Genomic DNA, 8,487 nt, shown 5'->3' with positions numbered 1-8,487 from the left:
CCTTATAAAACTACCCATGGAAATACTAACACAACCTCTACCAAAGCCTTATAAAACTACCCATGGAATTACTAACACAACTTCAACCAAAGCCTTATAAAACTACCCATGGAAATACTAACACAACCTCTACCAAAGCCTTATAAAACTACCCATGGAAATACTAACACAACTTCAAGCAAAGCCTTATAAAACTACCCATGAAAATACTAACACAACTTCTACGAAAGCCTTATAAAAGTACCCATGGAAATACAAACACAACCTCTACGAAAGCCTTATAAAACTACCCATGGAAATACTAACACAACCTCTACCAAAGCCTTATAAAACTACCCATGGAAATACTAACGCAACCTCTACCAAAGCCTTATAAAACTACCCATGGAAATACTAACACAACCTCTACCAAAGCCTTATAAAACTACCCATGGAAATACTAACACAACCTCTACGAAAGCCTTATAAAACTACCCATGGAAATACTAACGCAACCTTTACCAAAGCCTTATAAAAGTAACCATGGAAATACTAATGCAACCTTTACCAAAGCCTTATAAAACTACCCATGGAAATACTAACACAACCTCTACAAAAGCCTTATAAAACTACCCATGGAAATACTAACACAACCTCTACGAAAGCCTTACAAAAGTACCCATGGAAATACTAACGCAAAGTCTACCAAAGCCTTATAAAACTACCCATGGAAATACTAACACAACCTCTACGAAAGCCTTATAAAACTACCCATGGAGATACTAACACAACCTCTACGAAAGCCTTATAAAACTACCCATGGAGATACTAGCACAACCTCTACGAAAGCCTTATAAAACTACCCATGGAGATACTAACACAACCTCTACGAAAGCCTTATAAAACTACCCATGGAAATACTAACACAACCTCTACGAAAGCCTTATAAAACTACCCATGGAAATACTAACACAACCTCTACGAAAGCCTTATAAAACTACCCATGGAGATACTAACACAACCTCTACCAAAGCCTTATAAAACTACCCATGGAAATACTAACACAACCTCTACCAAAGCCTTATAAAACAACCCATGGTGATACCTACACAACGTCAACCAAAGCCCTATAAAACTACCCATGGAAATACTAACACAATCTCTACCAAAGCTTTATAAAACTACCCATGGAAATACTAACACAACCTCAACCAAAGCCTTATAAAACTACCAAATGGAGATACTAACACAACCTCTCCGAAAGTCTTATGAAACTACCTATGGAAATACTAACACAACATCTACGAAAGCCTTATACAACTAGCCATGGAAATACTAACACAACCTCTACCAAAGCCTAATAAAACTACCCATGGAAATACTAACACAACCTCTACGAAAGCCTTATAAAACTACCCATGGAGATACTAACACAACCTCTACGAAAGCCTTATAAAACTACCCATGGAGATACTAACACAACCTCTACGAAAGCCTTATAAAACTACCAATGGAGATACTAACACAACCTTTACGAAAACCTTATAAAACTACCCATGGAAAAACTAACACAAACTCTACCAAAGCCTTATAAAACTACCCATGGAATACTAACGCAACCTCTACCAAAGCCTTATAAAACTACCCATGGAATACTAACGCAACCTCTACCAAAGCCTTATAAAACTACCCATGGAAATACTAACACAACCTCTATGAAAGCCTTATAAAACAACCCATGGTGATACCTACACAACGTCAACCAAAGCCCTATAAAACTACCCATGGAAATACTAACACAACCTCTACCAAAGCTTTATAAAACTACCCACGGAAATACTAACACAACCTCAACCAAAGCCTTATAAAACTACCAAATGGAGATACTAACACAACCTCTCCGAAAGTCTTATGAAACTACCTATGGAAATACTAACACAACATCTACGAAAGCCTTATACAACTAGCCATGGAAATACTAACACAACCTCTACCAAAGCCTAATAAAACTACCCATGGAAATACTTACACAAGCTCTACCAAAGCCTTATAAAAACTACCCATGGAAATACTAACACAACCTCTACCAAAGCCTTATAAAAACTACCCATGAAAATACTAACACAACCTCTACCAAAGCCTTATAAAAACTACCCATGGAAATACTAACACAACCTCTACAAAAGCATTATGAAACTACCCATGGAGATACCCACACCACAACCCCTAGGAAGAAGCCTTGTCAAACTATTACTAGCCTCATCAAACTAGCCTTGGAAACACCCACACCCCACCCCTAGGAAGCCTTGTCAAATGTTTGCTTGGGCGCCGAAATGTTGAAGATGAATGAAAAACAATTCACTGCTAAATAAAAGTATCTGGCTGCGAAACTTAATGAAAAAAAGTTTGTGAGATAAAATTCCAAACTTACAGTACACTGAGTTTGGGGGTTTGGTGTTCATCCCGTGAGACGTACCTGAAGAAGAAGGAGAAAAGCATGTTAGAGGTAATGGGACTGTCAGGTTAGGCAAGGCAAGACAGGATAATAAGACAGCATGTTAGAGGTAATGGGCCTGTCAGGTTAGGCAAGGGAAGAGGATAATTAAAAAGCATGTTAGAGAGGTATTGGGACTGTCAGGTGAGACAAGGCAGGACAGGAAATTAAAAGAGGATGCTAGAGGTAATGGGACTGTCGGATAAGGCAAGACAGGATAATAAAATAGCATGTTAAAGGTACTGGGATTGTCAAATAAGGCAAGACAAAACGGAAGAATAAAAACACATGTCAGAGGTATTAGGATTGTCAGGTTAGGCAAAGGAAGATATTAAATTTATACTTTTGTCATCTGGTATAGTTAATATTAGCTTAAAAGTTAGTGTCTATCGTAGTAAAGAGGAGGAAGGGCGACCAATTTGATAACTTGAAAAGGAAAATCAATCTTTTACTCGCTTTTGATATGAGGCGTTGTTTAAGATGTCATGTGGCAACGATAATATTTGGAAAAAGGTTGGTGCCAATTGTAGTAAAGAGGTGGAGCGGCGACTAACTATGGGAACTTCATAAGTAATATCTATTTTTTATTCAGTTTTAATATGAGGTGTAATTCAGATGGATGGGCTTGAGGATGATGGCGCGGGTACACTGTGTATCGGCGCTCACACCTTGCTACAGAGCTTGGTCCTGCGGCACGTCTCCTCGGGACAACAATCAACCCTCCCGTGCAGGCGAGTAGTGCCGCGAGTCTGATCAAACCTCTCGAGCACTGAGCACCAGGACGGACGCTGCTCTGGTATTTATCGCTCGGGGAAGATTCCACTCAACTCAACCAGGACGGACGCTGCTCTGGCATTTACCGCTCGAGGAAGATTCCACTCAACTCAACCAGGACGGACGCTGCTCTGGTATTTACCGCTCGAGGAAGATTCCACTCAACTCAACCAGGACGGACGCTGCTCTGGTATTTACCGCTCGGGGAAGATTCCACTCAACTCAACCAGGACGGACGCTGCTCTGATATTTACCGCTCGAGGAAGATTCTATTCAAATCAACCAGAAGAGACGTTGCGCTGGTATTTACCGCTGAACTCAATTTACAACTCAACTCAATTTACAACTCAACCAGGACGGACGCTGCTCTGATACTTACCGCTCGGGGAAGACTACTCAACTCATCTAATTAAGGATATATACTTTGTACGTACTAGTTAATCAGATTCACACTAGGGCTTTGATTAAATATACGACGTGTGTGTTTGACATTATATTAATTAATTTCAACAAGGGAAGAAGAAAAGAAAAATCCTCGCTTTCGACACAACTGAAAAACAAATTCATTTTTTATAACGTCACTAATCTTTTCCGGCTTACGGTAATTATCTAATGATAGGTTCTTCACTTCAGTTACTTTGTTAGATATCAAAAACATATTATTTTCTGAACGTGTGTGTGTGTGTGTGTGTGTGTGTGTGTGTGTGTGTGTGTGTGTGTGTGTGTGTGTAGCTATCCATCTGAGGGTATCTAATCTATCTATCTATCTATCTATCTATCTGTGCGTATGAATGCCAAGTGTGTGTGTGTGTGTGTGTGTGTGTGTGTGTGTGTGTGTGTGTGTGTGTTGCATTATATACACGCGCCAGACAAGTCGTAATGGCAGTGACCGTCGGCAGTTCCGCGGAATCTGAAATTTATGTTCGGATTTCGGGGCATCGCGGCATTTTGCCCTCGCTGATAACACGGGGCCAGGAAAGTGGTTTTAGGATAATGAAAAGAAAAGATGATGAAATTTACCATGGGCCAACTATTTTTTTAATACTAATAATTTTAAATTCTGAAAACAAACATGAACATTGTAACCAAAATGTTCGGAAAGTTCCCACGTGCTGGCTGTACACTCTCAACATTAGACCTTGAGGCGACACTTCCCCGAACACACCACAACACCTGCCCCAAAAAAGCATTAGCCAAGCACACAGAAGCCACCCACGCACGCACACACTCTCGAGCACACACTCTCTCTCTCTCTCTCTCTCTCTCTCTCTCTCTCTCTCTCTCTCTCTCTCTCTCTCTCTCTCTCTCTCTCTCTCTCTCTCTCTCTCTCTTGCTAATGAACATAAGCTCCTTCACAGTACAATCAGCAGCTCCGTACAAATTACCTTGAGACAACTTCTGGCCTGCAAGACTTCTGAGGCTGACTTTATACTTCATACGCACGACTATTACATTTTTAAGTTCAAGCAAGAAAGGCCGCACAGTTATCCCCCTCGAGTCGTTCTCCGCCAATACTGTACAAAGGAATATCTTAATGGCGTAAAGTCGACAGCTCGTAAACTTGACACAGGTATAGTTTATGCATGCAAAGCGAAATAGTTCAAGCAAGAGGAGAGTACCGAGACACCTCTCCTCCCGAAACTGACCTCTTTTGGCAACTCTTCTGAACTATTTTTTATAGGGACAGTGACGAGCAGGATTTTTTTTATCATTATTTTTATTTTGCCCTTGAGCTGCTTCCTTTACTGTAAACACACACACACACACACACACACACACACACACACACACTGACACCCGACAGGAAACGCAGAGAGCGGCAGGCGGGAAGGAGCCAGGCGACATCGGGCGGGCTGCCTGTCACTCCACAAAGGGCTGACTAATCTGGCTGAGGCGAGGGCGAGGCCTGACAATGTGTTTATAATGTATGCCATTACGGCCTGACACACCGCCTGCATAACACACACACACACACACACACACACACACACACACACACACACTTAGCATACATACGCACAGATAGATAGATAGATAGATAAATATATACACACCCAAATATATATAGTTATACACACCCAACCGACCACACACACACACACACACACACACACACACACACAAAATCACCCTCCCCCCCACACACACACAACCCCCCCCCAACACACACACACCTTTAACATACACAGCTGCAAGACCATAATATTTCACAAACACGAGTAGGAATTTGTTTTGAAAATAACAACTTTTTTTCACTTCGTCGCTCTTTCAAAACAAACAACAACAAAAAAACAGTAAAAGGAAAGCAACAGAAGGTGAGCAATGGGAGGCAGCCAGGCAGGTGATCAAAATAGAGTTGAATGAATAATTATTAGCCACCAACACTGAACTTTTATGGAGTCCTTTATTTTTTTTTTATTATAGTGATGGCGGTGGATTTTTGTTTTGCAACGATGCGAGGCTGTTATTTCCTGTTACGTTTTTTACTGTTCTCATTATCGTAGTTCCTTCTCTTTCTATCATGATATTTTCGCACTGCCATTGTTGTTGTTGTCGTTTTCTTCTTTTTATTGATTTTTGTGAGAATATAGAAAAAAAACACCAAATCATTTCTCTCGGGGCATGAAAATCAAATAAAAAGCAAAACACGATTAGTAAAAGAATGTAAAAAAAGTCAGAAAGGAAAAATAAATGAGGGGAGGAAATAAATAAAAATATGAGGAAGAGAAAAAAATGAGAGGAAATATAAGGGAAAAAAATGAGGAAGGGAATAATGAGAGGGAAAATAAGGGGAAAAAAGTGAGGGAGGGAAAAATGAGAGGGCAAGAAAGTGAGGGAGGGAAAAAATGCGAGAGGAAAATAAGGGGAAAAAATGGGGAAGGTAGAAAAATGAGAGGGAAAATAAGGGAAAAAAGTGAAGGAGGGGAAAATGAGAGGGAAAAATAAGGGAAAAACGTTAGGGAAGGAAAAATGAAGGGAAAATAAGGGAAAAAGGTGAGGGAGGGAAAAATAAAAGGGAAAATAAAGGGAAAAATGAAAGGAAAATTAAGGGAAATAATGAGGGAGGGAAAAATGAGAGAAAAAATAAGGTAAAAAAGTGAGGGAGGGAAAAATGAGAGGGAAAATAAGGGAAAAATGAGGGAGGGAAAAATGAGAGAAAAAATAAATTAACTACGATGCGACGCTGTTATTTTCACTGTTAGTTTTTTTTTTTATCATTATTCTTATCATCATATTTTTTCCTTTTTCTATCATTATATTTTCGTACTGTCATTGTTGTTGCTGTTGTTTTTGTTATTCTTTAAGTGATTTTTTGTGTAGTTACGATGCGCTGCTGTTATTTTCGTAGCTGCTTTTTTGTTATTATTATTCCTATTGTCGTAGCTGTTTCCCTTTCTATCATAATATTTTCATAATGTCATTGCTGTCGCTGTTGTTATTTAATTGCCACGCTTGTCCCGGTAATCTTCATACTGTCATTGTTATTTAATTTCCACGCTTGTCCCGGTAATCTTCATACTGTCATTGTTATTTAATTGCCACGCTTGTCCCGGTAATCTTCATACTGTCATTGTTATTTAATTGCCACGCTTGTCCCGGTAATCTTCATACTGTCATTGTTATTTAATTGTCACGCTTGTCTCGGTAATCTTCATACTGTCATTGTTATTTAATTGTCACGCTTGTCTCGGTAATCTTCATACTGTCATTGTTATTTAATTGCCACGCTTGTCTCGGTAATCTTCATACTGTCATTGTTATTTAATTGTCACGCTTGTCTCGGTAATCTTCATACTGTCATTGTTATTTAATTGTCACGCTTGTCTCGGTAATCTTCATACTGTCATTGTTATTTAATTGCCACGCTTGTCTCGGTAATCTTCATACTGTCAAAACTGTACACAGTACTCTAGACGGGGTCGAGCCAACGAATTATACAGTTTTAATATTACTTTTTCCGATTTATTATTAAAGACTCGTCCGATGAAGCCAACCAATTTGTTTGCAGTTTTAATTACCTCTGAACAATGCTGACCGGGCTTTAAATCGCTTGATATAGTGATTCCAAGATCCTTTTCTTTACTTACTGCAGAAAGTTGTTGGCCATTCATTACGTACCGAACGCGATTGTTATTTTTTCCGATGTGCAACACTTTACATTTGTCAACGTTAAATTTCATTTGCCATTGATTGGCCCAACGTGCAAGTCGATCTATATCTGATTGTAAAGCTTCTTCGTCGAGTGTCGCAGTTACTTTACTAGCAATTTTTGTGTCATCAGCAAATTTTGATACTTTGCAAGTGACCCCATCATCGATATCATTAACATAAATTAAGAAGAGCATGGGGCCAAGCACTGATCCTTGAGGTACGCCGCTTTTGACATCGAGCCAATTAGATGTAACACCGTTTAGAACTACTCTCTGTTTCCGCTCAGAGAGCCAGTCCGCAAGCCAATTGTGAATGTTACCCGAGATACCGTGCGCCAGTAGTTTGCTGAGCAATCGTTGGTGGGGGACCTTATCGCGTCCTCCTGAATGCGGGGCCGTCTTGCTATCTGTTCAGCCACCGCCTACCCATCGTGTGTGTGTGTGTGTGTGTGTGTGTGTGTGTGTGTGTGTGTGTGTGTGTGTGTGTGTGTGTGTGTGTGTGTGTGTGTGTGTTTGTGTGTGTGTGTGTGTGTGTATTCAGCATAACCCCGGTCTCCACAGGTACGCACAGGGCCTCTCCATCGTCGTGTATTTCAGAGCGCGAGTTAAAAAATCATATTCGTAATTTCTTTCACTTCTGCGTCTGAGAGTGCAATGGCGGCCGTTGAAATTCCGCCGAGGAAAATGAGGGACGGAGGGGAAAAACTCACATACACATTTCACGCAGTTTTTTTTAAAGAAGAGATGCTTTCAGCGCATCCATGAACTGCGGCCCAGGCTGTTGGGGAGGGGAGAGGCGAGGCGAGGCGAGGCGAGGGGTTGGTTTGACACTTGAGGCCCACCATCCATACACTATTGACTGCGCTGGTTCACTCTGCCTGTAGCTGTGGTTCCCAACCTTTTTATTCCATTCCCCTTTTCCAGTCACCTTATCACTTGTGGACCCCTACAACAAAATAGGTTCAGCCGCAAAATTAATAAAAGATATTTTCTGCAAAAAATGAAAATGTTCATGTAAAATGCCTTGCATTGTTATGCTGATTAAGCTGTAGGCCTATTTAAATGAAAGCAGGAGACGTTCCGTTCAAC

Source organism: Eriocheir sinensis, unplaced genomic scaffold (assembly GCF_024679095.1).
Source record: "Eriocheir sinensis breed Jianghai 21 unplaced genomic scaffold, ASM2467909v1 Scaffold1146, whole genome shotgun sequence".
Classification (NCBI taxonomy): domain Eukaryota; kingdom Metazoa; phylum Arthropoda; class Malacostraca; order Decapoda; family Varunidae; genus Eriocheir; species Eriocheir sinensis.
Note: the sequence above shows the minus strand (reverse complement) of the source record.